The following is an 8,425-nucleotide window of genomic DNA, read 5'->3' as shown; positions in this document are numbered from 1 at the left end:
GACAACACCAAATTTTTATTGGATAATGCATAATGTACACGGTCGTTGTATGGCTCTCACAGAATTACATTTTAAAATATGTGGCGTTCATGGCTCTCTTAGCCAAAAAGATTCCCGACCCCTGTCCTAAAGGGAAGTTTAAAAAAACTTTAAAAATCAATTCACAAACAGAAAAATAAATAACAGCCAACATGTTTATTAAAGTAATGAATCATGAAGAAATAAAGAAAAGGTTCATTTTGTTGTGGGAGGAGGGGTCAGAGGGCCTCCTGCCCAAAGACAGTGCCAGAATGGCTTGGCCAGACATTCCAAAACATCCAGGAAATCCAGTGAGAACCAGTAAGGCTGAAAGTGCTACTGGAATAAATCTCTTAATATATGGGCTTCCAGGGGTTAAAACAGTCTCAACATACAACGCTTCAAGATTACAACACTCACTCCCATAAAAACTTTAAAAAATCGAGACATGAGTGTTTCAGCTTATGCCAGTAGCATCGTACTTACAGACTACCTGGGAGAACTAGTTTGGTTGCACGTGGCGGAATACACAGTAATGCAGCCTATGAGTGAGGGAGCTGGCGTCCCCAGTGCGCTTACCTATACCAATTTGGGCTCTTAAAAGCTCAAGCGTTCCAGGCTCTGGCTTTTTGGCTCAGTGGTAGAGCGTCGGTCTGGCGTGCAGAAGTCCCGGGTTCGATTCCCGGCCAGGGCACACAGGAGAAGCGCCCATCTGCTTCTCCACCCCTCCCCCTCTCCTTCCTCTCTGTCCTCTCTTCCCCTCCCGCAGCCAAGGCTCCATTGGAGCAAAGATGGCCCGGGCGCTGGGGATGGCTCCTTGGCCTCTGCCCCAGGAGCTAGGTGGCTCTGGTCCCAACAGAGCGACGCCCTGGAGGGGCAGAGCATCGCCCCCTGGTGGGCGTGCCGGGTGGATCCCGGTCGGGCGCATGCAGGAGTCTGTCTGACTGTCTCTCCCCGTTTCTAGCTTCAGAAAAATACAAAAAAAAAAAAAAAAAAAAAAAGCTCAAGCGTTCCATTTCTGTTAGGCTAGGGTGTGTCACCAGAATTTGGGTTGTGTCACTGTTGTAGGAATGAAAATGTGTCGTAACCCGGGGACCCCCTGTATTTACATCTCAGTGGTGAAGACATTGCTTGACTCTAGGTACACCACTGGGTTTAAATACATTCGACACTACTGAAGAAGGAATATACACCAAGTTTATGTGAGCCTTCCCGCCATTTCTGCATGTCAGAACTGAATAAAGAACTGAATAAGTAGCCAGGAGAATAAGGAGCCTAGGATTGAGTAGAAAAGTAATTTGGAGTGAAGATAGCAGGGTTGTGCTATCAGCTGAATTATAAGCACATTATTAAAATATTTCACTTTTCACACATCTGACATCTTGAGTTCATTCTTCTACAAATTAGAAAACAAGCCAAACTATTCAAGCTAAACTGTATAAGCTTTTCAAAGAGAAGAGCAAAATATACCCAGAAACTGTTGTGTTTTTTACCCCATTTTCTAAAACTGAATTTGTTGGGATGACATTGGTTAATAAAATTATACAGGTTTCAGGTGTACAGCTCTATAATATATCATCTGTATATTATATTGTGTGTTCACCACCCCAAGTCAAGTCACCTTCCATCACCATTTATCCCCTTTCTCCCTCTTCTACCCCCCCCAACCCATTTGCCCTCTGGTATTCACCATGCTGTTATCTGTGTCTATGTTTTTTGTTTGTTTGTTTGCTTTTTGTTTTGTTTTTTTCTTTTTCTGAAGCTAGAAACGAAGAGAGACAGTCAGACAGACTCCTGCATGCGCCCGACCGGGATCCACCCGGCACGCCCACCAGGGGCGATGCTCTGCCCACCAGGGGGCGATGCTCTGCCCCTCGGGGGCATCGCTCTGCCGTGACCAGAACCACTCTAGCGCCTGGGGCAGAGGCCAAGGAGCCATCCCCAGCGCCCGGGCCATCTTTGCTCCAATGGAGCCTTGGCTGCGGGAGGGGAAGAGAGAGACAGAGAGGAAGGAGGGGAGGGGGTGGAGAAGCAAATGGGCGCTTCTCCTATGTGCCCTGGCCGGGAATCGAACCCGGGTCCCCCGCACGCCAGGCCAACGCTCTACCGCTGAGCCAACCGGCCAGGGCCTGTTTGCTTTTTGTTTTTGCTTAATCCCTTCACTTTTTTTCACCCAGCTGCCAACCTCCTTCCCCATGACATCTGTCAGTCTGTTCTTTGTATCTACGAGTCTGTTTCTATTATGTTTTTTAGTTAATTTTTTCGTTAGATTGCCCATATAAGTAAAATCATAAGGTAATTGTCTGATTGGCTTATTTTACTTGACATAATACTCTCCGAGTCCATCCATGCTGTTGTAAAAGGTACAGTTTCCTTCTTTTATATGGCTATTATTCCATTGTGTAAATATACCAGTGCTTTTTTATCCACTCATTCACTGATGGACACTTGGGCTGTTTCCAGATCTTGGCTATTGTGAACAATGCTGCAATAAATATAGAAGTGCATATCTTCTTTTGAATTAGTATTTTGGAATTCTTAGGATCTATTCCTAAAAGTGGGGTAGCTGGGTCATAAGGAAGTTCCATTTTTAATTTTTTGAGGCAATGCCATACTGTTCTCCACAGTGGCTGCACCAGTCAGCATTCCCACCAGCAGTGCAGGTTCTTTACACCCTCACCGGCACTGGTGGTTTGTTGATTTGTTTATGAGAGCCATTCTGACAGGAGTGAGGTGGTATTTCATTGTGGTTTTTATTTGCATTTCTCTGATGATTAGTGACACTGAACATTTTTTCATATGCCTATTGGCCATCTGTATGTCTGTCCTCTTTGGAGAAGTGTCTTTTCAGGTTCTTTGCACATTTTTTTTCTTTGCACATTTTTAATTGGATTGTTTACCTTCATGGTATTGAATTTTATAAGTTCTTTATAAATTTTGTCTACTAACCCCTTACCAGACATATTAGTGAATTAGTTCTCCCATTGACTGGGCTGTCTTTTTATTCTATTAATGGTATCTTTGGCTGTGCAAAAACTTTTTAGGTTGATATAGTTCCATTTGTTTATTTTCTCCTTTATTTTTGCCTGCAGATATATATTGGCAAAAATGTTGCTGCAAGAGTTATTTAAGAGTTCAGTGCCTATGTTTTCTTCTAAGATTTTTATGGTTTCATGACTTATATTTAAGTCTTTTATTCATTTTGAGTTTATTTTTGTGAATGGTGTAAATTAGTAGCCAGGTTCATTTTTTTGCATGTACCTGTCCAGTTTTCCCAACACCAGCGGTTCTCAACCTGTGGGTACCCCTGTGTTTTGGTTGTTCGATCCCCGCCGGGGTCACGACCCACAGGTTGAGAACTGCTGCCCAACACCATTTATTAAAGAAACTGTCTTTACTCCACTGTATACTCTTGCCTCGTTGGTTAAATATCAATTGACCATAAAGGCGTGGGTTTATTTCTGGGTTCTCTGTTCTGTTCCATTGATCTGTATGCCTGTGTGCTTATGCCAGTACCAGGCTGTTTTGATTACAATGGCGTTTCAGTAGGACTTGATATCAGAGAGTGTGATACCACTCACTTTGTTCTTCATTTTTAAGATTGCTGAGGCTATTTGGGTTCTTTTTTGGTTCCATATAAATTTTTGAAATATTTGTTCTAGATCTGTGAAGTATGCCATTGGTATTTTAATAGGAATTGCATTGAATCTATAGATTGCTTTGGGTAGTATGGATGTTTTAATAATGTTAATTCTTCCTATCCATGAACACGGTATATGCTTCCACTTGTTTGTATCTTCCTCAATTTCTTTTTTCAATGTCTTATAATTTTCTGAGTACAAGTTTTTTGCCTCCTTGGTTAAATTTATTCCTAGGTACTTTATTTACTTATTTTGTTGCAATAGTGAAGGGGATTGTTTCCATAATTTCTCTTTCTGACAGTTTATTGTTGGTGTACAAAAGTGCCACTGATATCTGAATATTAATTTTATATCCTGCCACCTTACTGTATTCATTTATCAGGTCCAGTAGTTTTTTGGCTGAGACTTTAGGGTGTTCTATGTACAATATTATGTCATCAGCAAATAATGACAGTTTTACTGCTTCCCAAATTTGGATGCCTTTTATTTCTACTTCTTGTCTGATTGCCGTGGTTAAGACTCCAGAACTATGTTAAGTAAGAGTGGTGAAAGGAGGAACCCCTGTCTTGTTCCTGATCTTAAGGGGATTGCTTTTAATTTTTGCCCATTGAGTATGATGTTGACTGTGGGCTTGTCATATGTGGCCTTTATTATGTTGAGGTATGTTCCCTGTATTCCCACTTTGCTGAGAGTTTTGATCATAAATGGGTGCTGAATTTTAGCAAATGTTTTTTCTGCATTTATTGATATGGCCATGTGATTTGTATCCTTCATTTTGTTTATGTGATGAATCACATTTATTGATTTGTGTATATTGTTCCAGCTTTGCCTCCCCAGAATAAATCCCACTTGATTAGGAAGTATGACCTTTTTAATATATTGCAGGATCCGGTTTGCTATTATTTTGTTGAGGATTTTAGCATCTATGTTCCTGAGGGATATTGGCCTATAGTTTTCTTTCTTTGTAGTGTCTTTACCTGGTTTTGAAATTAGGATAATGCTTATCTAATAAAATAAGCTTGGAAGTATTCTCTCCTCTTGAATTTTTTGGAATAACTTGAGAAGAATTGGTGTTAGTTCTTCTTTGAATGTTTGGTAAAATTTGCCTGTGAAGCTTTCCAGTCCAGGACTTTTGTTTGCTGGGAGTTTTTTGATAATTGTTTCAATTTCCTTTGCAGTAATTAGTCTGCTTAGGGTACCTGATTCTTCCAGATTCAATTTTGTATGTTTATAGGAATTTATCCACTTTGCCTAGTTTGTCCAACTTTTTGGCATATAGGTTTTCATAGTATTTTCTTACCATCCTTTGTATTTCTGTGATGTCAGTCGTTACTTCTCTTTCATTTCTAATTTTATTTATTTGGGTTTTCTCTCTTTTTTTCTTGATGAGTCTGGTTAAAGGTTTGTCAATCTTGTTTGCCTTTTCAAAGAACCAACTCTTGGTTTCATTGATCTTTTGTATTTTATTTTATGTTTTTAGCCTCTATGTCATTTATTTCTGCTTTGATCTTTAGTATTTTCTTTCTTCTACTTCCTCTATGCTTTGTTGTTCTTTTTCTTGATTTTTTTTTTTTAGGTGCAGGGGTAGATTGTTTATTTTAGCTTTCTCTTTCTTCTTTAGGTATGCCTGTGATGCCATGAACTTCTTTCTTAGGATTGCTTTCACTATGTCCCATAGATTTTGTGTTATTGTTTTCTCATTTTCATGTATCTTTTGATTTTTCCCTGATATCATTAAACCAAGTTGTTATTTAATAAGATGCTATTTAGCCTCTTATTATGTGTGTTTCAATGTTTTTCTTTCTTTTTTTCTTTTTTTATTGTATTTTTCTGAAGTTGGAAACAGGGAGGCAGTTAGACAGACTCCCGCATGCGCCTGACTGGGGTCCACCTGGCATGCCCACCAGGGGGTGATGCTTTGCCCACCTGGGGCATCGCTCTGTTGCAACCAGAGCCAATCTAGCGCCTGAGGCAGAGGCCACAGAGCCATCCTCAGCGCCTGGGCAAATTTTGCTCCAATGGAGCCTTGGCTGCGGGAGGGGAAGAGAGAGACAGAGAGGAAGGAGAGGGGGAGGGGTGAAGAAGCAGATGGGCACTTCTCCTGTGTGCCCTGGCCAGGAATCAAACCCGGGACTCCTGCACGCCAGGCCGACGCTCTACCACTGAGCCAACCGGACAGGGCCTGAATGTTTTTCAGTTCTTCTACTGTAGTTGATTTCTAGTTTCATGCCATTGTGGTCAGAGAAGACACTTGATAGGATTTTAATCTTCTTAAATTTATTGAGACTTGTTTTGTGTTCTAATATGTGGTCTACCTTAGAAAATGTATAATGAGCACTTGAGAAGAATGTATATTCTGCTGCTTTGCAGTGAAATGATCTGAAGATATCAATTAAATCCAGTTGACCTAGTGTTTCATTTAAGGCCACTGTGTTTTTGTTAATTTTCTGTCTGGAAGATCTATCCATTGATGTTAATGGAGTATTAAAATCCCCTACTACTATAGTATTACTGTTAATCTCACTTTTTTTTTTTTTTGTATTTTTCTAAAGTTGGAAATGGGGAGGCAGTCAGACAGACTCCCGCATGCGCCCAACCGGGATCCACCCAGCACGCCCACCAGGGGGCGATGCTCTGCCCATTTGGGGCTTTGCTCTGTTGCAACCAAAGCCATTCTAGCGCCTGAGGCGAGGCCATGGAGCCATCCTCAGTGCCCAGGCCAATTTTTGCTCCAATGGAGCCTTGGCAGCGATAGGGGAAGAGAGAGAGAGAGAAGAAGGAGAGGGGGATGGGTGGAGAAGCAGATGGGCGCTTCTCCTGTGTGCCCTGGCCGGGAATCGAACCCAGGACTCCTGCACACCAGGCTGATGCTCTACCACTGAGCCAACCGGCCAGGGCCCCTAATCTCACTCTTTATGTTCATCAAAATCTGCTTTATATATTTAGGTGCACCTATATTGGGTGCATAAATATTTACAATGGTTATATCCTCTTGTTGGATTGCTCCCTTTATCATTATGTAGTTAGTGACTTTCTTTCCTTTTTTTTTTTTTTTTTTTTTTTTTTGTATTTTTTTCTGAAGCTGGAAACAGGGAGAGACAGTCATACAGACTCCCGCATGTGCCCGACCGGGATCCACCCGGCACGCCCACCAGGGGGCGATGCTCTGCCCACCAGGGGGCGATGCTCTGCCCCTCCGGGACGTCGCTCTGCCGTGACCAGAGCCACTCTAGTGCCTGGGGCAGAGGCCAAGGAGCCATCCCCAGCGCCCGGGCCATCCTTGCTCCAATGGAGCCTTGGCTGCGGGAGGGGAAGAGAGAGACAGAGAGAAAGGAGGGGGTGGGGGTGAAGAAGCAAATGGGCGCTTCTCCTATGTGCCCTGGCCGGGAATCGAACCTGGGTCCCCCCACACGCCAGGCCGACGCTCTACTGCTGAGCCAACCAGCCAGGGCTGTAGTGACTTTCTTTGTCTCTTACTATAGCCTTTGATTTGAAGGCTATTATGTTAGATATAAGAATTGCTGCCCCAGTTATTTTTTTTTTCATTTCCATTTGTATGAAATATTTTTTCCATCCCTTCACTTTCAGTCTATGTGTATCTTTTGTTCTGAGGTGGGTTTCTTGTAGACAGCATATATATGGGTCTTGTTTTCTTATTCATGCAGCTACCCTATGTCTTTTTTTTAATTAATTAACTTATTTTTACAGGAACAGAGAGAGAGTCAGAGAGAGGGATAGATAGGGACAGACAGACAGGAACAGAGAGAGATGAGAAGCATCAATCATCAGTTTCTCGTTGTGACACCTTAGTTGTTCATTGATTGTTTTCTCATATGTGCCTTGACTGGGGGGCTACAGCAGACCGAGTAACCTCTTGCTCGAGCCAGCGACCCTGAACACAAGCTGGCAAGCTTTTTGCTCAAGCCAGATGAGCCCATGCTCAAGCTGGAGACCTTGGGGTCTCAAACTTGGGTCCTTCCGCATCCCAGCCTGATGTTCTATCCACTGTGCCACCGCCTGGTCAGGCTACCCTATATCTTTTGATTCGAGCATTTAATCCATTTACATTTAAGGTTATTATTGAAGTATACGTATTTATTGCCATTTAATTCTTTAAACCTACAGCAATCTTTCTCTAGATTTCTTTTTCTCTTTATTCTTTTTATAGCAGGCCCTTTAATATTTCTTGCAATATTGGTTTGGTTGTAATGAATTCCTTGAGCCTTTTTTTTTTTTTTTTGGTCTGGGAAGCTCTTTATTTCTTCTTCAATTTTAAATGACAGCTTTGCTGGATAGAGTAGTCTCAGTTCTAGGTTCTTGTTTTACATCACTTTGAATATTTCTTGCCAGTCTCTTTCTGGCCTGAAGTGTTTCAGGCCAATTAAGAAGTCAGATGTCATCCTTGTGGGGGATCCCCCCTAGGTAATTGATTAATTGCTTTTCTCTTGCAGCTTTTAGTATTTTTTTCTTTGTCTCTTAACTTTAGCATTTTAATTATCATGTGTGTTCATATGGGCTTCCTTGGGTTCATCTTTAATAGGACTCTCTCTGCTTCTTGAACTTGTGTGACCTTTTCCTTCATCAGTTTAGGGAAGTTTTTGGCTATGATTTCTTCAAACAAGTTCTCTATAACCTTGTTTGTTCTCTTTTCCTTCAGAAACCACTATGATGTGAATGTTGTTTCTCTTCATGTTGTCACAGAGGTCTCTTAGAGTTTCTTCAGTATTTTTAAGCCTTTTTCTTTTTGCTGCTCTGCTTCTGTGCTT

Source organism: Saccopteryx leptura, chromosome 6 (genome assembly GCF_036850995.1).
Source record: "Saccopteryx leptura isolate mSacLep1 chromosome 6, mSacLep1_pri_phased_curated, whole genome shotgun sequence".
NCBI classification, from domain to species: domain Eukaryota; kingdom Metazoa; phylum Chordata; class Mammalia; order Chiroptera; family Emballonuridae; genus Saccopteryx; species Saccopteryx leptura.
Note: the sequence above shows the minus strand (reverse complement) of the source record.